Genomic DNA, 24,619 nt, shown 5'->3' on the forward strand with positions numbered 1-24,619 from the left:
CCACTTGTGAACCACAGAGCCAAATGGGAGTTACCAGGAGGCATCCATGATTCAAAAGCCATTTTCTCTGGCAAATTCCTACTCACCTGGCTAGGAGTAAGTGTAAATGAGGCTGTGACCAGGAAACTCTCCTTACCACTTAAAGATGTTACAGAATATGCTGCTAAAGAAATAGCTGCCCAACAAAAATCGCCAGACTCTCTGACCAAAGTTGTTCATGATAATAGGAGAGCCCCTAATTATCTTCCAGTAAAACAAGATGTCTGTGCTGTGGCCAACAGCATTTGCTGCACTTAGATTAACATTTCTGCGAAGTTGAGACTCAGCTACATAAGATCACTGAACAAGTTTGTTGGCTTAAGGAAAGACTTCTTCAAAAGTCTGATTGGTTTGGGTCTGAGTCGTTTGGGTCTTGGGGACCATGGTTGTAAAGTGCAGTCCCCACATCAAGAATAATCCTGCCGATAATAATCAGAGTAGACTCCCGGGTGCACTGTGGTCTCTCAAACACTTTAAATGCATGTTCACAGCTGCTAACCACCAAGCAAATGATCTCCCTAAGAATAGAACATCATAAAAGGAACAAACAGAATGACCAACTTAAAGAATGTGAACCCAACATTGGGACCTGTACATAACACAGAGATTTAGCAAAAACTCCCAGAACCCCAGAGTGGTACCTGAGAATAGCGCTAATGCCTTAAGTTTTCTATCAAATTTCTCAACTAGACTAAGGTTCTGATCAAAACCAGGGAATTGTTTAAAAAAAAAAAGACAACAGGCCCATAATAGAATTGTTTATGCTAAGTTCCACATCACTACACTAAGATTTAACTTACAGTTTTGGCTTTTCCAGACATGGAATTTTAAAACGGTCCATCAGGAAATGACCTTGATAGCTCAGCCAGTTAAGCCTCTGACTTCAACTCAGGTCATGATCTCGCGGTTTGTGAGCTCATGCCCTGAATCAGGTGTACTCGACCCCAATTCAGATAAGCTCGTGCCCTCCTTTGGGTGAGCTTGAGACCTGCTTCAGGTAAGCCCTGCTTCTCTCTCTCCCTCTCTCCCTCTCTCCCTCTCTGTCCCTCTGTCCCTCTGTCCCTCTGTCCTTCTCCCTCTCCCTCTCCTTGTCTCTTTGCCCCTCACTCACTTACTCACTTTGTTGGGAGCTCTTTCTGAACTCAAAGGTTGAGAAAACTCCTTATGAGGTTAAGGTAAGTTGCATGGACTCTTACCATCAGATGGTGACCCTGATATCCACCCACACCCAATTATTTCAGCTTGAGTACCGACCCCCAAGTCACTTTGTTAATTGATATTAGGAGTGACTCATTCTGGCTTGGATATGCGGATTGCAGTTTGTGAAGGAACTTACCATAGGAATTTCTTTTGTAGTTATGGGAGCAACATTGTGTACCTGAAAGACCTGTTTTTCTTAATACCTCTGATTAATCGATGAGCCTAACTTTTGCCTTTACTATGCTAATGCCACCTCTGGGCAGTTCCCCATCTTTTACAGATCAATGTTCTGGAAAGTCTTTACTGATATAAGGATTTATCATCAGAATGCCACTCCTGTGCCGTCCCCCAAACACTGAATCATAAAATAAAGTTGAGTCTCAGACAGTGCAGAGAGGCCTGGCTGGTGACCAGAAAGAATCTCGCGCCTCTCTCATCCCTCCCTTGCCGACACTGTCCATCCTTCAGGGACCCCTGGACCCGGCCGGAGCTGGACTCCAGCATCACTTGTGTCCTCTCTCTCTCTTTCTCTTTCTCAAAAAAAATAGAAAAAAAGGAAATCACCTGATCAGCACTAGTTAGGTAATCTGCCTGTTAGACCCTTGTCATCCCCTGAAGGAAAAGTAATCTTACAATAATCCACCTTCTTTTTTGTCTAGTATAAACTTCCTTGTTCCTGCTCTCTTCTGCCTATAAGTCTTTCATTTTGTACAGCTCCTCAGACTTCCTTCTTTTGGCTAGATTGGATGCTGCCTGATTCAAATCAATTTTTGCTCAAATAAACACATAAAAACTTTAATATGCCTCAGTATGTCTTTTAACAGAAATACGGACACTGCCACCACCAGGAGCAGTCTGGAGCTTTGAGTTTGTAGTGACTTTGTTCTTCTATATCTACCCACAGATCTTCGTGGAAGGCACCTACTCCATGGCGAGGGGTGGTAGTTGTGTCTCCCTTGTCGATAGTCCCAAGGTGGTTCCCTGTCACTAGGTAATGTTCTCTCTACTTTCCCCATTGCATATGGCTTCTGTTTCCTGCTCAGATCTTGGCCAATAGAAAATGTATTTCATCTAAGAGAATGAACCAAACCTAAGCTAGTTCTCCATCCATGATTTGTTTCTTGATTAGCCAATATATAGAAAGAACTCAAACTCGGGACTCCCAAGAGGATGAGACAGAACAGGCATGTTTTGCTGAATGTACAAGTGAAATGAGTTTCCTGAGTACTCACAGCGGTGAATGTGGAGCAGCTGGGGAAGGCAGGTGGAACAGCAGCTGCAAGTACTTTCCCAAAAGTAAATGGGAAAGAACCATCTATTTTGATTTCTACAGGATCCCAAAGAGAGGAATTAATCTACCACTCTGCAGTTATGCCCAGCTAACTATATTTATCCCTAATAACCCCTAATTTTTTATTTTATTTTTTTACTTTTATTTTGAGAGAGAAAGAGAGACAGGGTGGGGGGGGAAATGGCAGAGAGAGAGAGGAAGAGAATCCCAAGCAGGCTCCACACAAAGTGTGGAGGCTCACTCCCACCACCATTAGATCATGACCTGAGCCAAAATCAAAAAGTAGATATTCAACCATCTGAGCCACCCAGGCACCTCTACCCCCTAATTTTTTTTTAACTCAGTATCCATTGAATTCAACAAGTAAAAACTATTGTTCTTTTTAAAACTATTTTTCTTTCATTTTTCTTTATTTAACTTATTTTTGAGAAACAGACAGAATGTGAGCAGGGGAGGGGCAGAGAGAGAGGGAGACACAGAATCCTAAGCAGGCTGCAAGCTCTGAGCTGTCAGCACAGAGCCTGACTGGAGCTCAAACTCACGAGCTGTGAGATCATGACCTGAACCAAAGTCCGAAGCTCAACCGAGTCACACAGGCACCCTTCTTTAATTTTTCTTAAACTAAGAGCTTCATACTCTGTTTCTTATTTTATTATATGTATTTCATAAGTAAAGATCCAAATAAAATTCACAATCTATGTAGTGAGAGTTTCTCAGATTAATATGCCTACATACAAAAGTAAGCTAAGATACAGGTATCAGCTACTACACTTTCTGATAACACTATTGTTTTTCAACTTACATCTCATGCCACCTAGTGTTATAATTTGGTCTTACAACTTCACACTGCCAACATTGATGATTTCAGCTCTGAAAAAGATTAACTTCAAATTTTTGGTTTCCTAGTTAAATTAATGAGTCTAAGGAAATTTCTCAGATTATACCATCACCTAGTAAAGTCTTCTGCAGAATGGTACTGGGTGAAACCCTGGGTTATTTTTAGAATTAAAGCTAATTAAAAATAAATACTAAAATAAAAACATTTGTCTTATGATTCTACCTCCTTTCTTCCCTTCAGGTAAGACCAAGAGCCATTTAAGTAAATTGAAAGCAAACCTGTTTGAGAATTAGCATTGCAAAAGTCTTTGACCTGCCTCTACAACAGTTTTCTTATAATGAACTGTCCAGGTTTCCTGTCAACTGTTATCAGCGCCCTTTCATGTCATAAATTACCAAAAAAAATTTAAATCTGATTCTTTAGTTCAGAGATATAGAGTAAAAGCAAAGGCCCACTTTTTATTTTTCCATATACAACAATGTTTGAAATTCAACAAATATTTGTTTTGTGCAAAGAATTGTTCTAACTTAATTAATGGGGAAAAAACAGAAAAAAAATCTCTGCTTTTATGTAATTATATTCTTGAATAGTCTTAGAATTATAGACTTGTATAGTTGGAAGATATCTTAGACATTAGCTAATCCAGCCTAGTTGTTTCATTTGTAATTCATTACTTACAAAGAAGAAAACACAAATACAACTGATAAAAACAGAAATGCACAAAAACCTGTCATTGAGCATTCACAATACTCTGAGTTTATAGCAAAGTTTTACTTATAACCATATCTGGTCCTTGCTATACATGAGTAAACCCTGGGTATAGACTCCAAGCCACTGATTTCAAACTCCCATCCTGCCTTATACTGGTCTCATCCGTATTGGACTCCTGCCTCCACCATCCTATGTTCTTCCCAATGAGTCTATATACTTTTCTAGTTTGTCCTTAGCTCTAGGGTATTATAATGAAAATCAACCTGCTTGAGTAGGGCCCTAATGCTCCAATGATTCCTGCTAGGCTTCCCTTAGCTCTGGGGTCAATTCTGCATGAAATATGCCTGAAGTGGACTTTCTGATGAGACTAGAAAGAATTCCTGCAAGTCTACCCGAGTTTGAATACTCAGCTACTAAATTCTTTTACCAGATCTTGGTAGTGACACTTCACAAACTGTAATGTGCCTTGAGTTTTCCTCATCAGAATCACCCATTGCACTTAGAGCAAAAACTTCTATCCCATTTAATTTTCCAGTGACTGTCCAGTGTAATTAGGGTCATTGGTATTATGAGATTTTCAAGGTATCAGCATACAGGTGATAAGAGAAGTTAAAACAGTGGACACAATAGCCCAGGGATACAACGTAAAGAATAGGAAGAGAAAATACTCAGTGTCTCTTTGAGAGCCCATCCTTCTCCCATTCTCAGGCCATGTGGTTCAGAAAGAGATGTGACCAAAATCCCAATTCCAGGAGTAAGTATGGGATCCAGGCCTGGTAATTCCAAGTCTTCCCTTCCCTTGGCCATAGTGATTGATTCAGGGATGATCACAGGTCCCAAGCAAGGCCAGTAAAGTATACCTTAGACATGTATAAAGTTATTGAAAACAACATTCTTTTTCCCCCAGGATCAGTATTTGTAATGATAATGTAAGCCTAGAGTTGTCAGTGGTCAACTTTGTCACTATATGGAACCCAGAAAATGGAGGAATTATAGAGCAGACAGATTCTAATGACAATACTAGAACCTATGAATCATGCCTACTGTTATATTCTTCTTATTGCTTAAGTTGGTCTGAGTTGGGGTTTGGTTCCTGAGTATAGAACCTCAAGAAGCATCCATGTTGTTGTTGTTGTTGTTGTTGTTGTTGTTGTGTATGAAAAACAGGAAAGAATGAAATAAATAACATATGACAGCCAAATATATATAAAGAGAGACACAGAAGCTAAGATGGATCAATAGAGTCAAATGTCAAATGTCATATGGTCATGGGTATGAAGGTGAAGAAGAAATATTGGATTTGATAATGAGAAGATAACATATTACTTCTAAGATAAAGGAGCTATGGAGGTGAGATGGTAGGAAAGAGAAAGATTAAGAAAGCTTAAATTTGGACAATGGTTTAGAGCCTCCTTTCTCTGCTATAAGAGGAAAAGAAAGCTGAAATAAGAATTAAATACAATTTAAGGTTTAAAAACACGCATAGAATATGAGGAAATTTATACTTAAGAAGGCCTGTATTTTCAATGGATAAATAGAAAATATTCTACTAAGCACCATGTTGGATTTGAAGGAATCCACAACTATAAAGGTTTGAAGCATTGATCATGGGTAGTGAAAGAGGGAACAAAAGGGAAAGTCATTAGAGATGATGAAAAGAACATAATTGCATGTCCTTAAATTCAACAGAAATATTCCAATGAACCAAAACCCACTGGAGCAAAATCGAATTTCTTGCTGTAAGAATAAAAAGAGAGGGATGCCTGAGTGGCTCAGTCAATTAAGTGTCTGACTTGATTTCAGCTCAGGTCATCTCCCGGGTAGTGGAATTGAGCTTGCTTGGGATTCTCTTTCTCCTTCTCTCTGTCCCCTACCCCCCATTCTCTCTCTCTCTCTCTCTCTCAACACGAAAAAATAATTAGCACAAAATGCATCCATATCCACACAAACACTTGGTATAAAGAGCCTACCAAATGCTAAGCACTGTTTGAAGCAACAAGGAATTCAGTAGAAAATCAACTGGAAACATCCTTGCTTTTGTGGAGCTTTCATTCTAGCAGGAAAACACAAACAAAGCAATATCATGGTATGATGTCAGGTAGCAAGAGTTCTGAAGTTCAATAAAGAAAACCAAATATAGGTAAGAGGATAGAAAATGACAGGGGGTGCTCATTTAGAAAAGGTTGTCAGGCCAGAAGAAAGCTGGATTAACCATACTTATATCAGACAAACTAGATTTTAAAACAAAGACCATAACGAGATGAAGAAGGGCATTATATCATAATGAAGGGGTCTATCCATCAAGAAGTTCTAACAATAGAAAATGTTTATGCCCCCAACTTGGTACATACAAATATATAAATGAATTAATCACAAACATAAAGAAACTCATTGACAATAAAATAATAGGGGAAACTGTAACACCCCTCTTAAAGCAATGGATAGATCATCTAAGCAGAAAATCAAGAAGGAGAGAATGGCTTTGAATGGCACACTGCACCAGATGAATTTAACAGACATTTTCAGAACATCCTGTCCTAAAGCAGCAGAATACACATTCTTTTTGAGTACACATACAACATTTTCCAGAATAGGTCATGTACTGGGTCACAAACCAGCCCTCAACAAGTACAAATACACTGAGATCATACCATGCATACTTTCAAACCACAACACTCTAAAACTTGATATCAACTACAAGAAAATATTTTTAAAGACCACAAATACTTGGAGGTTAAAAAACATCCTACTAAAGAATGAGAGAGAGAAAGAGAGACAGAGACAGAGAGAGGAGAGAGAATTCCAATTCCAAGCATCTCTCTCTCTGTGTCTGCCTCTCTCTCTCTCTCTCTCTCTCTCTCAAAAATAAATAAACATTTAAAAAGAGAAATTGGGGCAGAGATGGAGGTTTAATATATATAGATGTGAATCCATAGAATAAACAGGAATAAGATATATAAATTATTACCATGGTTTTAAATATCTATATGGTAATAAAACCATGGGACTGTATGAGAAAGTGTAGAGGAAGAGGAGGTTCAAGGACTGGGTTTGGGGTATCCCATCATCTCAGAAGAAGCCCTATAAGAAAAATGTACTTGAGGGTAACAAAAGATTAAGCAAAGATAGAGGGGAGAAGGGAATGCAAAAGGAATTGCATAACTCTGAATCTTTTATTTTCAATTAGTAAGTCTCTAAAGAAAGCTAGCAGTTGACTTTATACATTATAGTAATCATATTATCATTGACAGAAAACCACTGGGAACTTGTCCATGACAACAGCTATAAAAGTTCAAATGAAATACATGGCAAGAATTGATGTATAATTGACATGTGCCAACTATGCCATTAACTACAATTCCTTGCAGTTTATTCTCTGTATTTGTTTTCAAAGTCCTCTTTCACATCCCCAACTAGTTAATCACTATAGTACTGACAGGTATTTATTGTACATCATTATCACCGACATGAAAGCTTAATGAATCCACTGCCCTTAGAAATAATGCACTCTTCAAAATCATTTCATGGCATAAGCAGATTAAGTAATCCCCTTCAAATTTAGCTCTATTCACAATAGTCAAGAGGTAGAATCAACCCAAATGTCGATCGACAGATGAAAGGATAAATAAAATATGGTACACCACTGAATATTATACAGCCTTAAAAAAAAAAAAAAAGAAAATCCTGTCACATACTCCAAAATGGATAAACTCTAAGGGTATTATACTAAATCAAATAAGCCAGTCACAAAAGAACAAATACTGTATAATCTCTCTCGTATGGAATATCTAAGGTATTCAAAATCATAGAAACAAGAAGTAAAAAGTTGGGTGCCAAAGCCTGGGAGGAAAGAGGAGGAGAAATCAGAGTGCAGTAGGTATAGAGGGTATAGAGTTTCAGATTTGCAAGATGAAAAAGTTCTAGAGATCTGTTGCACAGTAATGTGAAGTTTATGATTTTCCTTATGGACTTCTACATTTCTTTGATGAAAATGGCTAATCTTTCCAATAAAACTTTTTAAAAATGTTATATAATGAGGGGTGCCTGGGTGGCTCAGTCAGTTAAGCACCTGATTTGATTTTGGCTCAGGTCATGATCTCGCAGCACCCTGTCTTTTCATACTACATTTGCATAATCACATGTGTCCAGGGGTAATGGTTATTACAAATGCCAATATTTATTAACCACATTCTCAGTATTTCTAAATGAATACAGATTTCAAAAATATGACCACTGCAAAATGAGAAAACTATCTTTCTTCTTTAACAGAGTGATACCCAAATTAGTCTAAATTGGAAGAAATATTTGTAGGAATTAATAAAAGTCTAAAATTATGAAGTACTTTCTTTATAACATATCTCATTCCACATAGCATTAGGGGCTATTTATAGAAGTATAACTGCTGAATAAAAATTTATCATCAGAATCACAGAGAAATGTAAATTGGAAGAAACAATTATGGACTCTGGTGGTGTGGGGGAAGGTGTCATGGAAAAATTGGAGTATTTATGATAATCAACTTCTGACTTTTGTTTAGTGATGCAAAGCTGCCTGACTGGCAAAATGGAAAGAGTAGCATGGTCAGTTACACATTTGACATTAACCACTGGAATAAAATATCCTAATTCTCCATAGAAAGTAAAATATTCTTACATCTCATGCTACACTTAATTTCTCGCATGGCTCATATGTCTCCTCTACACCAATGAACACCCAAGGTTATCTGTAAGTTTGTAATTTTTGCAGCAATTAGTATAATTAGACAGAGTTTGTAGTATTAGTAAATGCCACATGTATAAAATCTGAAAACAAGTGTTTCTCAAAATATGGTTGAGCTGCCACCATCATCAGAACCATGTGCCTGTCAAAAATGCAGATTTATAAGCATGTGCCTAAATCTAAAGAATCTGAATTTCTCAATTCTTTCAGTACTCACTCTAAATGTAAATGGACTAAATGCTCCAATCAAAGACATAGGGTATCATAATGGATAAGAAAACAAAACTCATATATATGCTGCTTACAAGAGACTCATTTAAGATCTAAAGACACATGCAGGTTGAAAGTAAGGGGATGGAGAACCACTTATCATGCCAATGGTCATCAAAAGAAAGCTGGAGTAGGCATATTTATAACAGACAAATTAAATTTTAAAATAAAGACTGTAACAAGAGATGAAGAAGGACATTATATCATAATTAAATGGTCTATCCACCAAGAAGATCTAATAATTGCAAATATTTATGCCCCAATGTGAAAGCACCCAAATATATAAATCAATTAATCACAAATATAAAAAAAAAACCTCATTGATAATAATACCATAATAGTAGGGGACTTTAAGATCCCACTTACAGCAATGGACAGATCATCTAAGCAGAAAATCAACAAGGAAACAATGGCTTTGAGTGATACACTGGACCAGATGGACTTAACAGATATATATTGAGAGAACATTTCATCCTAAAGCAGCAGAATACATATTCTTCTCAAGTGCACATGGAACATTCTCCAGAATAGATCACATACTGGGTCACAAATTAGCCCTCGACAAGAACAAAAAAGATGAAGATCATACCTTGCAGATTTTCAGACACAATGCTATGAAACTTGAAATCAACCACAAGAAAAAATTTGGAAAGACCTTGAATACTTGGAGATTAAAGAACGTCCTCCTAAAGAATGAATTGGTCAACCAAGAAATTAAAGAGGAAATTAAAAAGTACATGGAAACTAATGAAAATGAAAACACGATGGTCCATAACTTCTGTGATACAGCAAAGGCAATCATAAGAGGGAAGTATATAGCAATCCAGGCCTTTTTAAAGAAGGAAGAAAGGTCTCAGATACACAACCTAACCTTACAACCTGAAAGAGCTGGAAAGGGGTGCCTGGGTGGCTCAGTCAGTTGAGTGCTCGACTTTGGCTCAGGTCATGATCCCATGGTTTGTGGGTTTAAGTCCTACATTGGGCTCTGTGCTGACAGCCCAGAGCCTGCAACTTGCTTTGGATTCTGTGTCTCCCTTTCTCTTTGCCCTCCCCTGCTCACACTCTGTCTGTGTCTCTGTCTCTCAATAACAAATAAACATTTAAAAAATTTTTAAAGAGCTGGGAAAAGACCAGCAAATAAAACCCCAAACCAGCAGAAAACAGGAAATAATAAAGATTAGAGCAGAAATCAATGATATCAAAATAAAAACAAAATAGTAGAATAGATCAATGAAACCAGGAGCTGGTCCTTTGAAAGAATTAACAAAACTGATAAACCTCTACCCAGACTGACCAGAAAGAAAAAGGAAAGGACTCAATAAAATAAAATCATGAATGAAAGAGGAGAGGTCACAACCAACACTGCAGAAATACGAATAATAATAAGAGAATATTATGAGCAATTATATACCAACAAATTGGGCAGTCTGGAAAAAATGGACAAATTCTTAGAAACAAATAAAGTATCAAAACTGAAACAGGAAGAAATAGAAAATTTGAACAGACCCGTAACCAGTACAAAAACTGAATTAGTAATCAAAATTATCCCAGCAATCAAAAGTCCAAGGCCAGATGGCTTTCCAGGGGAATTCTACCAAACATCTAAAGAAGAGTTAACAGCTATTTTTTGAAGCTGTTTCAAAAAATAGAAATGGAAAGAAAGCTTCCAAACTCATTCTCCAAGGCCAGCATTACCTTGATTCCAAAACAGGACAAAGACCCCACTAAAAAGAACTACAGACCAATTTCCCTGATGAACATGGATGCAAAAATTCTCAACAAGTTACTAGCAACATGGATTCAACAATACATTAAATGAATTATTCACCATGATCAAGTGGGATTTATTCCAAAGATTCAGGGCTAGTTCAATATCTGCAAATCAATGCAATATATCACATTAATAAGAGAAAGAATAAGAACCACATGATCCTCTTAATAGATGTGGAGAAAGTATCTGACAAAATACCGCATCCTTTCTCAATAAAAACCCTCAAGAAAGTAGGGATAGAAGGAACATACCTCAAGGTCATAAAGGCCATGTACAAAAGACCCACTGCTAATATTATTCCAATGGGGAATAACTGACAGTTTTTCCCCTAAGGTCAGGAACACAGCAAGGCTATCCACTCTCAGCACTGTTATTCAGCATAGTGTTGGAAGTCCTAGCCTCAGCAATCAGACAACACAAAGAAAAGGCATCCATATTGGCAAGGAGGAAACCAAGCTTTCACTCTTCACAGACAACATAATATTCTATGTGGAAAATCCACAAGACTCAACCAAATAACTGCTAGAACTGATCCATGAATTCAGCAAAGTTGCAGGATATAAAATCAATGTTCAGAAATCAGTTGCATTTCTATACACCAATAATGAAGGAGCAAAAAGAGAAATCAAGGAATTGATCTCCTTTACAATTGCACCAAAAACCATAAGATACCTAGGAATAAACCTAACCAATGAGGTAAAAGATCTGTACACTGAAAACTATAAAGAGCTTATGAAAGAAATTGAAGAAGACACAAAAAAATGGAAAACTTTCCATGCTCCTGGATAAGAAGAACAAATATTGTTAAAATGTGAATATCACCCAAAGCAATCTACGTACAATGCAATCCTATCAACATAGCACCACCATTCTTCACAGAGCTAGAACAAACTATTCTAAAATTTGTATAGAACCAGAAAAGACCCTGAATAGCCAAAGGAATGTTGAAAAAGAAAACCAGGCTGGAGGGATCACAATTCCAGACTTCATACTGTTTACAAAGCTGTAATCATCAAGACAGTATGGTACTAGCATAAAAACAGGCACATAAATCAGTGAAATTGAATAAAGAACCCAGAAATAGACCCACAAACATATGGCCAACTAATCTTTGATAAAGCAGGAAAGAATATCCAATGGAAAAAAGACAGTCTCTAAAATGGTGTTGGGAAAACTAGACAACGACATGCAGAAGAATGAACCTGGACCACCTTCTTACACTACACATAAAAACTCAAAATGGATGAAAAACCTAAACATAAGACAGAAAACCATCAAAATTCTAGAGGAGAAAACAGGCAACAACCTCTTTGACCTCGGCCACAGCAACTTCTTACTTGACATGCCTCCAGAGATAAGGGAAACAAAAGTAAAAATGAGCTATGGGGACCTCATCAAGATAAAAGCTTCTGAACAGCAAAAGAAACAATCAGCAAAACTAGAGCAACTAACAGAATAGGAGAAGTTATTTGCAAATGACATATCAGAGGGTTACTATCTAAAATCTGTAAAGAATTTATCAAACTCAACTCCCGAAAAACAAATAATCTAGTGAAGCAATGGGCAGGAGACAGGAATAGATACTTTTCTAAAGAAGACATCCAGATGGCTAACAGACACATGAAAAGATGCTCAACATCACTCATCATTAGGGAAATACAATCATAAGCACAATGAGATGCCACTTCACACCTGTCAGAATGGCTCAGATTAATAACTCAGCCAGAACAGATGTTGGTGAGGATGCAGAGAGAGAGAAACCCTTTTGCCCTACTGGTGGGAATATGGAGGTTTCTCAAAAAATTAAAAATAGAACTATCCTACGATCCAGCAATTGCACTACTAGGTATTTATCCAAAGAATACAAAAATGCTGATTTGAAGGGGCACATGCACCACAATGTTTATAGCAGCAATATCAACAATAGCTAAAGTGTGGAAAGAACTGAAATGGCCATCAACTGATGAAAGGATAAAGAAGAAGTGGCATATAGATATGCAATGGAATATTACTCAGAGATCAAAAAGAATGAAATCTTGCCATTTGCAAGAAGGTGGATGGAACTAGAGTGTATTATGCTAAGCAAAATAGGTCACTCAGAGAAAGACAAATATTGTATGATTTCACTCGTATGTGGAATTTAAGAAATGAAGCAGATGAACATAGGGGAAAAAAGAGAGAGAGGCAAACCACAAAACAGACTCTAAACTATAAAGAACAAACTGAGGATGGCTGGAGAGGAGGTCGGCAGGGGGATAACTTAAATGGGTTATGATTATTAAGGAGAACACTAGTTGTGATGAGCACTGGGTGTTGTATGTAAGTGGGATTTAAGAAACAAAACAGATGAATATAGGGGAAAGTAAAGGAAAATAAAATAAGATAAAAAACAGAGAGGGAGGCAAACCACAAGTGACTCTCAAACTAAGAGTTACTGGTGGGGTATTGGGGGGGTGCTGGGCTAAATGAACAATGGGCATTAAGGAAGGTATTTGTTGGGATGAGCACTGGGTGTTAAAAGTAAGTGATGAGTCACTAAATTTTATTCCTGAAATCATTATTACACTATATGTTAACTAACTTGGATTTGAATTTTAAAAAAAAAAAAAAAAAGAAAAGAAAGAATCTTAATTTCTCCAAGTGCGGTCAGGAATCTCCATTTGACAAGTTTCAAAGTTGATTCAAATGTATTTAAAGTTTAAGAACCACTGACCTAGACCATCTAGAGCTTTGATGAAAACTTCTCATTCCATAGGGATTCATGGGGAATTCCTAACATGACCACATGGCTACTCTCTAATTCCAAATCCAACTTTCATGTCATTAAAAATGAAGATATCTGGGGATACATGGGTGACTCAGACAATTAAGAGTCCAACTTTGGCTCAGGTCGTGATCTCATGGTTTGTGAGTTTGATCCCCTTGTCAGGTTCTGTGCTGGAAGCTGTCAGACTGTGTCAGGCTCTGAAGCTGGAGCCTGCTTCAGATTCTGTGTCTCCTTCTGTCTCTGCCCCTCTCCTGCTTATGTTCTCTCTTTCAAAAATAAATAAATAAATAAACATTGAAAAAAAAATACCAGGAATCTGAAATCAACCATTGGTCAGAGTTTCCCAATAGGAAAATAAGAGATTATCACTGTAGCTCAAACAATACTTCTATCAAGTGGGATTTTGGAAAGTATTGCAAAGTAGACAATTCTAGACTATAGAATATAAGCTCATAAAAGCAGCAACTGTGGCTGACTGCTACCTCCTCCTTGCCTAGTACAAGGTTGGGCCCATAAGGAGACACTCAGTAAATATTTGTTCATTCATTCTTTGTCAAGGACCCAGCCAAAAAGTATTCAAGGTTGTTAAATGTATATTTTTGGCAATAAATTCCCTTTTAGAAAATGTTCATTTTCCTTTTGGTAAATTCTAGCACCACCATATGATAACAAAATAGAGTTCCTTAAAGTGACAATTTTTTTTCCATTTCAGAATGTAAGGTAGAGAAATGGTTGGCGCAATGACTGATAATGATTTAATATTCATATTTTAAGGTCATCAGCATAACAAGTAGATTTTTCTATTTTTTATCATTATAATGTTTACATTAAAATTGATTCTAAAATAATGTGTTGCCTTAGGTAAAGACCTCATTATGGTCTTGTTTTAGTCTAACATTTTATAGCTCCCGTGAAGGTCAAATTACAAGAGTTCTTAGGGAGGAATGGTAAAACAAATATATTGCATATAAATTACTGAGGTTTATTTTTCTCATAGTTTCTCTTTTATGTCACAACAAAATAATGCTAAATTAGATGCCTTGGGTTCATTACTAAACCACTTCACAAAACAATGTGACTTGTTTTGTCACAATCAAACAATCAACAATGACTGCTGATATTAATATTATTATTAAACAAAAAATATTTTGTTTTCCTGTGGAGATAATACTAGAACTTCTCACTTACAGCAAGAAATTAAAGCAATACATAAACCATGATACCATTTTATGGCACTATAAAGGTTTCAAGCAAATTCTAAAAGGTACTATTGCAATGTAATAATAGTAACATGTCTTCTGCAACATCTAAACATCACAACTAAAATACCTTGCATATCACATAAGAAAATTTTAAAAAAGAATTGTTCACAGGAGCTATTGATATTGCTATTTAGTGTAAATCTGAGTGATTACAACCTTTATAAACTGATCACTGGACATAACTTCAGTTTACATCCTAAAATGCACTGGTTATGGCCACAGCAACACAAGCAGTTTCCTCAGGCCAACAGACATATGTATGGGAGCAATCAAGGGCAAAGCAATCACCACTAAAATCACAAATAGAAAGAAAACGTCAGCTGCTCATGAAACCAAGAGTGTTAGAGCAACTAGTAATGACCCCAAAAGATGGGTAACATCAGGGAAAGGTCTATCTCAGTAACTGTGTACTTTATCAATCATCACTATTATGGTAAGATTACAAATCAGAAATTAACCCTTATGTATGATGAGAAATACTTAAGACAATTTCCTAAAATCTGGGACTATTTTGAAAATAGTTGTTACAAGATGTACTAACTGCTATTGAACTAATTGAACTGATGAATCTTGGTTAACACACTAAGAATTATAAGAAAAAATTCATATTTACTTTAGTAAAATAATTATGAAAAACATTGCTCTAGTTCCCCCACATCACCTAGCTATAACAAATGAAAAAGAATAATCTCTAAAGTAGGTTTGGAATTGAGTATTTACCATCTTTAAGGAAACAATCAAAGTTTTTACAAACCTGCATTTTCATCCAGATTTCTTTCCCAAAGACAGATTGTTGAGATGTGTTAAGTATTAAGATTTAAAATAGGGGCGCCTGGGTGGCTTCGTCGGTTAAGCGTCCGACTTTCACTTAGGTCATGATCTCGCAGTTTGTGGGTTCGAGCCCCGCGTCGGGCTCTGTGCTGACTGCCAGCTCAGAGCCTGGAGACTGTTTCAGAGTCTGTGACTCCCTCTCTCTCTGACCCTCCCCTGCTCACGCTGTCTCCCTCTCTCTCTCTCTCTCCTAGAAATAAATAAAACATTAAAAAAAAAAATTTAAAATAACAGCCAAAGCAATCTTGAGGAAGAAAAGCAAAGCTGGAGGAATCACAATCCCAGACTTCAAGATATAATACAAAGCTATAATAATCAAAATATTATGATGCTGGCACAAAACAGGCACATATTAACAGAACAGAATGGAGAGTCCAGAAATAAACCCACACTTACAAGTTCAGTTAATCTATGACAAAACAGGCAAGACAATACATGGGACAGACAGTCTTTCTAATAAAAGGTGTTGGGAAAACTGGACAGCTACATGCAAAAGAATGAAACTGGACCACGATCCTATACCATACACAAAAATAAACTCAAAATAGATTAAAGACATAATTGTGAAACCTGAAATCATAAAACTCCTAGAAGAAAACATGGGCAGTAATCTCTTAGACATCCTCCAAATCAAGGGTATGTCTCCTCAGGCAAGGGAAAAGAAAAAAAAGAAAATGTTAAAACTAAGAAGTGTTTGCACAGTAAGGGAAGCCATTAACAAAACAAAAAAATCCATGGAGTAGAAGATATATATGTATCCTCAGGCAAGGGAAAGGGCAAAAAAAAAAGAAAACGTTAAAACTAAGAAGTGTTTGCACAGTGAGGGAAGCCATTAACAAAATAAAAAATCCACTGAGTAGAAGATATTTTCAAATGATACATCCAATAAGGGGTTAATATCCAAAATACATAAAGAACTTATACAACTCAACACCAAAAAACAAACAAACAAACAAAAAAAAAAACCAATGTGATCAAAATCTGGTTAGAGGGGGTCACCTGAGTCGCTCAGTAAGTCAAGTGACCGACTCTTGGTTTCAGCTCAGGTCAGATCTCACAGGTTGTGGGACCAAGCTCTGCATTAGGCTCCATGCTCACAGTTTGGAGTCTGCTTGGGATTCCCTCTCTCTCTGCACCCACCCCACTCATGCTCTCTCTGTCACAAGATAAGTAAATAAACTTTTTTAAAAAATGGTTTAGAGAACCTAGTAGGCAATTTTCCAAAGAAGACATACAGATGGCCAACAGAGACCTGAAAATATGCTCAACATCATTAATCATCATCAGGGAAATGCGAACCAAAACCACAATGAAATATGACCTTACACCCATCAGAATGACTAGAATAAAAAAGGCAAGAAATAACAAGTTTGACAAGGATATGGAGAAAAGGGAACTTTCATGCATTCTCATGGTGGGAATGTAAATTGGTGCAGCCCCTGTGGAAAACAGCATGGAGTTTCAAAAAAGAAAATCTAATAATAGAAATAGCATACAATCCTGTAATTAAACTATTGGGTATTTACCCAAAGAAAATGAAAACACAAGGTGACTGGCTGGCTCAATTGGTAGAGCACGTGACCCTTGATCTTGGGGCTTGACTTTGAGCCCCATGTTCTGTATAGAGATTACTAAAAAAATCTTTAAAAAAAAAAAGAAAATTAAAACACTAATTTGAAAAGAGATATGCATCCCTATGTTTATTGCAGCATTATTTACAATAATTAAGATATGGAAGCAACCCATGTTCATCAATAGATGAATGGGTAAAGAAGATGTGGAATAAATAAATACATATATTTATATGTATATGATGGAATATTAGTCAGACATAAAAAAGAATGAGATCTTGCCATTTCTGAGAATATGGATGGACCTAGAGTATATTATGCTGAGTGAGATAAGCAGAGAAAGACAAATACTATATGATTTCACTTTTATCTAGAATCTAAAAAACAAAACAAACAAAAAAAGCATTAACAAACTAATAAATATAGAGAACAAACCTTTGCCAAAGGGAAGGAGGTTGAGGAATGGACAAAACAGGAGATACAGGGTTTCAGTTATGAAACAAATAAGTCATGGGAATAAAAGGTACAGTGTAAGGAATATAGTCGATGGTATTTTAATAGCATTATTTGATGACAGATGGTAGCTACACTTGTGAGTACAGAATAACATAAAGAGTTGCCGAATCATTGGAGCACCTGAGTGGCTCCATCAGTTGAGCATCTGACTCTTAATTTCAGCTCAGGTCATGATCCCAGGGTCACAGGATTGAGCTCCATGTCAGGCTCTGTACTGAGCATGGAGCTTGCTTGGGATTCTCAATTTCTCTCTCTCTCTCTCTCTCTCTCTCTCCCTCTGCCCCTTTCCCCTTCTCATGCTCTCTCACTCTTCCTCTTTCTCTCTATAAAAAAAAGTATTGTTGAATCATGAAAGGATAAAGAAGATGTGGTATGTATATACAATGGAATACTACTCAGCCATCAGGAAGAATGAAATCTTGCCACTTGCAATGATGTGGATGGAACTAAAATGCTAGGTGAAGTAAGTTAGAGAAAGCAAATACCATATGATTTCACACATATGTGGAACTTAAGAAGCAAAACAGATGAACATAGAGGAAGGGAAGGAAAAATAAAATAAGATGAAAACAGAGAGGGAGACAAACCATAAGAGATGCTTAACTATAGACAACAAACTGAGGGTTGCTGGAGGAGAGGTGGGTGGAGGGATGGGCTAAATGGGTGATGCGTATTATGAAGGGCACTTGGTGGGATGAGCCCTGGGTGTTATATATAAATAATGAATCACTGGATTCTACTTCTGAAACCAATACTACATTATATGTTAACTTGACTTTATTTTTTATTTCTTAATGTGTATTTATTTATTTTTTTTATAGTTTATTGTCAAGTTGGTTTCCATATAACACCCAGTGTTCATCCCAATGTGTATTTACTTTTGAGAGAGACTGACAGAGGTGAGCAGGAGAGGGGCAGAGAGAGGAAGACACAGAATCTGAAGCAGGCTCCAGGCTGTGAGATGTCAGCACAGAGCCTGGTGCAGGGCTTGAACTCATGAACCATGAGATCATGACCTGAGTTGAAGTTGGACGCTTAACCAACTGAGCCACCCAGGTGACCCTAACTTGACTGTAAATAAAAACTTGGAAGGAAAAAAAGAAAAGTTGTTGAGTCACTATGTATACACCTGAAGCTGATGCAACATTCATTTGTGTCAACTATAGTTAATATTTTAATTTAAAAAAATTAAAATAACCCACATTTACCTGATTAAGGATTTTGTGAGGTATTATTACTTTCATATAGATTTATTGAAATCACTTTTAATACATTACTTTTTCCTTCAAAGTACCCTGTTGGAGCCTGATTAGAAATAGGCTATCCCTACTTCTTAAAAAATGAGGCTAAGAGGAAGAAATTTTGCAAAAATTTTACGTGAGTTTAAATCCAGTCTACGTCAGAAATGATAGATCCAATTTAGCCTAAAGATCCAAGCCTTCTAATAAAGAAAATCCAAACAGATTTTCTACTCATGTTTCTAAAATCAAAGAGATTTGAAATATTACTGCAATTTATGGATAATTCAAGCCATAACTCATATTTACAAAACAAAAAATTTCAAGTAGGAAAGGGGCAGTAGGAAACAAAAACAGTTCCTGGAGGATTCCTGTAAATCTCGTTTTAAGAGGGAGAGTAGCTAAGTCAGCTATGCACTAAATAGTTTGCTAGGTACTTGCATGTTTTTCCTAACTTTATTTTCCCACTGGTCCTGAGAGGTAGGTATGATTCCACCATTTTGTATAAACTAGTTCAAAAAGCTTGAGACATGGTAAGCTCAGTATTTTTTCCATTGGTCTGCTGCTTCTCAAACTTTAATCCACATGGTGCCCCTGTGGGCAGAGGAGAGGAAACATGGACCCTAAGGTCTCAGGTCCCAACCTTCCCTTCCAGCCTCGTCTCTTTCCACTCCACCATCACTAGTACCCACATACTATACAGTCTAAGTTATATCCCGCAAGGATACAGCAGGCCAACATACCAGGCACTGGAGGCCACTCAGATAAAGCAAACCACATGTTCACAGGGCACCTCACAACTCTGGGGTACTGACCTCATTATCCCTTTTGCCCAGTGCACTATTTGTTAACTTCATTCCCCCAAAACTTCTTACTCCTCCCCTCAAAATCCAACTAAAATGCCACTTCATGAATACTCAAGGCTTTTTTGACTCCTATGAACAGTAACATACACATTTTGTTGGTACACATTCAAGAACATTAACTTTTTATTGTGACTTTTTCCTACCTATTATGTCACTAGACTTTGAGTTCTTTGAAGATGGAGATCTCTCCGATTCATTCTGATATGCCAACCACAGTTCTTGGGACAAGAGAGATTGTCAACACAAATTTACTGAATAAAGTGTCCCTCATTAGTAGGTGAAATAGAAAAGTCTTGTAACCACTGAGTTATTGAATGCAAATATGATTCCAAATTACTTCTGAGTAGACAATGAGTGAAGAGTTAAAAACTGTATAATCCTATTCTTTGAAACATTCTTTCTACAATCTTGTTTCCTCAACCTGTTTACTGTACCATTGATTTAAGACCTGGCTAGAAGAATTTTACTCAGCCTGAACTATGACATATTAATACTTAATATCATCCAAATTAATGAAGTCTAGATATTTCTAAAGGGAAAAAAGATACCAAAAATTGGAATGCCCAAAGATACATAAGTAGCTATTTTCTTTTAATAATCAGATTTAGCTAGCCTATTTAATATGTTTTTATCCTGTTACCATGGAAATACATTTGAATAGTCTTGCTCAAGCAAAAACCCTGATGTCATGAAAATAAATTTTTATAAAGAGTTTTAAAGGTGGATGTTTTTTAAAATTCCAATCAGTGTTGTCTTTTACAAAGTTTTAATAAAACATACCAAGTAAAACTCCCATTAAAAGGAAGAAATAAATAGATATCACTGTCCTCTTGTTCTCATTCATCTCTGCTAGTTCAGGAAAATATACATTTTCTTGGAAATTACACGCATTTTCAAAAACTACAAAGAATGACAAGATAACAAGATAAAATTTCTCTCAAATAGAATCATGATACTTTTTTTAACGTTTATATTTGAGAGAGAGAGTCTGTGAGCACACTCGTTGCAGGGAGGGGCAGAGGAAGAGGGAGAGAGAGGGAGAGAATCCCAGGCAGGCTCTGAGCTGTCAGCACAGATGCAACGTGGGGCTCCAACCCAGGAACCATGAGATCATGCTCTGAGCGGAGATCAAGAGCTGGACAGCACCTGGTGGACTGAGCCACCCAGACGCCCCTCGACTGAAATCAAAAGGCAGTTGATTTCCTTTGCTTTCATGATTTTGCCTAGCAAAAGATCATTGTTCTAAAATTTTCAACAATAACAACAGCATTTATAATGTGTCACAAAAGATGTATTCTTTGTGGAGATTGGTTATTATGGGATTCCCCCACACCAAGAGCAGCACATGACCTCCTGACCAACCCTACTAGAAGGATTGCAGCTGATGAACCAGCCAACAAATACCACAGAGGGCTTGAATGCAATTGGCAGGCTTCATTTGGCCCTCATAGTGACTTTTATGACAGTAGTTGTGAAAACATGAAGAAAAGAACCACCAAAATCATGAAGTCCACCGGTAAAGATGGAAACTAGTCAGAGAAATACTTACTGATTCCTGAGTGTGTATGGATGAAAACAGTAGCTACAGCTCTGGCAGAGGGGTTTCTTTGAGGGCATAGTGAAGGGTAAATATGATTGACATTAACTAGCAAAATACAAAGGAAGGGAGAATAGGAAAAAGCAACCCCCCTGGAATTAATTATAGTAGAAATGGCATCCAGTCTCCAACTTATGAAACAGTTCCTGTAAACCCACCTGCTGATTCCCCTGCCTTCCCCTTCCAAAGGATGTGAAATCAGCCAATCAGAAGCAGTTACAAGAGGCCACCCACTCCACCTCTAATCTCTTGTATGTTGGCAAGAGAAAGAGAAAAGGATATAAATGCCAACCACCCCTCCTGCCTTTGCAGTCAGGGTTAATACTGATAATTATTTGGTCATTGACAGAGTTCTGTAATTGCTACCTCCCCCTTCGCTCTTACATTTGCATTTCAATTGCCTTCCTCCTAACACTGAAATCGCTCAAAGCTTTGTTTTGCTTGACCTTGTGTAGATAATTTGCACTACCTCTAGTCTGTGGCTACCTACCTACAATCTGTGTCCTCCTTGAAGGTTGCCTGGGTAATGTCCTCCTCTCCCAGCAGATGTTCTAAAAATAATCAGGCAATTTGTTCTTTTAGAAGCATGAGTGCTTATAATATGTACATGTAAAATATATACATATGTATATGTATGTATACATATATGCCTGCAATCTGACTACATGTGCCTTTTCTTTCAAGCTGTTTGGTTGGTGATCGTTCAGCTTTAAATGGTTTTACAAACAGCATATTCTCATTTTGACTCAAGATGAGAATATTCCATCTGTAAAGGAAGATCTTAAATTGTAGCATATTTATATGTTGAGGCTTGATAACTGGGAAAGTCAAAGTATGGTGTGGGCTTCACTAACAAATGTGATTTGCCAAGTACGTTTACAATGTTTGAGACACTAAATTAGGCACTTCCTTCCGCCAGAAAAATGACAGTCTTTTCCCTTATTGGGTTTATATTCCAACAGATTTCACCATCTGCTATTTATTCTTTATCTTGAACATGGTATCACAGAGCCACAACAAGTTTTAATGATTCTGTAAGATCTTTTGGTTAACTTATTCCATCCAGAAAACTGGGAAAATTTTTGAGAATATGAGATTTTTAAAAATTCACTTTTATTGGAAGACATTCTCTCGCTATGATTAAAAGCACAGATTCTGAAAGAAGGTGGCCTGAGTTCAAATCTTACATAGCTCTACCACCTGATGGTTATGGTAACATCCTACTTAACTCTCAGTTTCCTCATCCACAAAGTGAAATAATAGCTATAACTATTCAGAGTCACTGTTACGGGTTAAATGAATTAATACATACAAAGTCCAGATTGACAGTAAATTCCCTGTCAACATTAATCATCATCCATGTGCTGAGAAGCCACTCAAAAGGTTTATCTTCTGTATCCAGTGTTCAAGCCTACATATCCACCATTTTTATATATTTATATACATTTTAAAATTATAATTCCAAACCGAATGTAAGCATGGTTACCGCAACATTTCCGGAGTACCCATCGTGTGTGTCTTTACCCACTCTAAAATAGTTAGTTACCTATCCAATATCCAATCTCTACTTTTCGTTACCAGCCTAATCCTCTTTATTTTGGAAGTACCACTGTGCCCCGCTAAAAGAAAGAGGACACCTTTCCCAGACTTTTATTCAGATGGGTGATTCGTGTGACACAGTTCTGGCCAATCAGATATAAGTGGAAGTTTTGGATTGAGATTTCTGAGAAATCTCCTCAAAGGGAGGTAAATCACTCTCATGTAAAATTTGTTTTTACTCATCTCCTTTTTCCCACCTGAAGAGCAGATCCAATAGCTGCAGCTTCAGCACCTACCAGGTGACCATAGTGATGCCGTCTCCAAGGTTGACCAAAAGAAAGAGTAGAAAGCCCCTGAGCCATGACTTCATAGATCTGCCACACAGCTCTGAACTCTCTTCCAAGTGAATTCTCATCAAATAGTGAAAGATAGACCCTTATCTTATTTGAATTACAGTTGACCCTTGAATAATGTGGGAGTTAGGGGCACTAACTCCCCTCCACATCACACAGTTGAAAATCTGTAACATTTGACTCCCCAAAAATGTAACTAATAGCTCACCATTGACCAGAAGCATTACCGATAACGTAAAGTTGATTAACACATATTTTGTATGTTACATGTATTATATATTGTATTCTTACAATAAAGTAAGCTAGAGAAAAGAAAATGGTTTTTTTTATTTTTTTATTTTTTAATGTTTTATTTCAGAGAGACAGAGAGAGAGAGAGAATGACAGCATGAGTAGAGGAGGGTCAGAGAGAGAGGGAGACACAGAATCTGAAACAGGCTCCAGGCACTGAGCTGGCTGTCAGCACAGAGCCTGACACGGGGCTTGGACCCACGAACTGCGAGATCATGACCTGAGCCGAAGTCATGATGCTTAACCGGTTGGAGCAGGATGTTTAACCAACTGAGCCACCCAGGCATCCCAAGAAAATGTTATTAAGGAAGTAATAATGGGATTTCTGAGTGGTTCAGGTAGTTAAGTGTTTGACTTCAGCTCAGTTCATGATCTCATGGTTTCAGGGGTTTGAACCCTGCATCAGGCTCTGTGCTAACTGCTCAGAGCCTAGAGCCTGCTTCAGATTTTGTGTCCCCCTCTGTCACTTCCCCTCCCTCACTCGTGTTCTGTGTCTCTCTCAGAAATAAATAAACATATTTTTGAAAAGTCATAAGGAAAAGAAAATGTATTTACTGTACTGTACTACATTTACTGAAAAAAAATCGCTGTACAGTTGCACCTCATATCCATGTTGTTCATAAGTCATTATACTCTTATTTGGATTTTCTACACATACAAACAAACCCATATCCCTGACATATTACTGATATAAGTGAGTGTCACTGTCCCCATCACAAATACATTAGGGAACACCATGTGATGAGACATCCTGGAATTGACAAAGCTAGATTTGGAACCTAGGCAGTCTGGGTCTTAATTACACACTGTATGTCTCTCAAAAGAGTACCAATAGGAATAGATTTGGGAAACAAAGTTTGACTTTTTCCTTTCATCTGTACAAACCCTTTTTTTTTTTTTTACAAATAGTTTATTGTCAAGTTGGTTTCCATATAATACCCAGTGCTCAT

The sequence above is a fragment of the Crocuta crocuta genome, unplaced genomic scaffold (assembly GCF_008692635.1).
Source record: "Crocuta crocuta isolate KB4526 unplaced genomic scaffold, BGI_CrCroc_1.0 scaffold134, whole genome shotgun sequence".
Classification (NCBI taxonomy): Eukaryota; Metazoa; Chordata; class Mammalia; order Carnivora; family Hyaenidae; genus Crocuta; species Crocuta crocuta.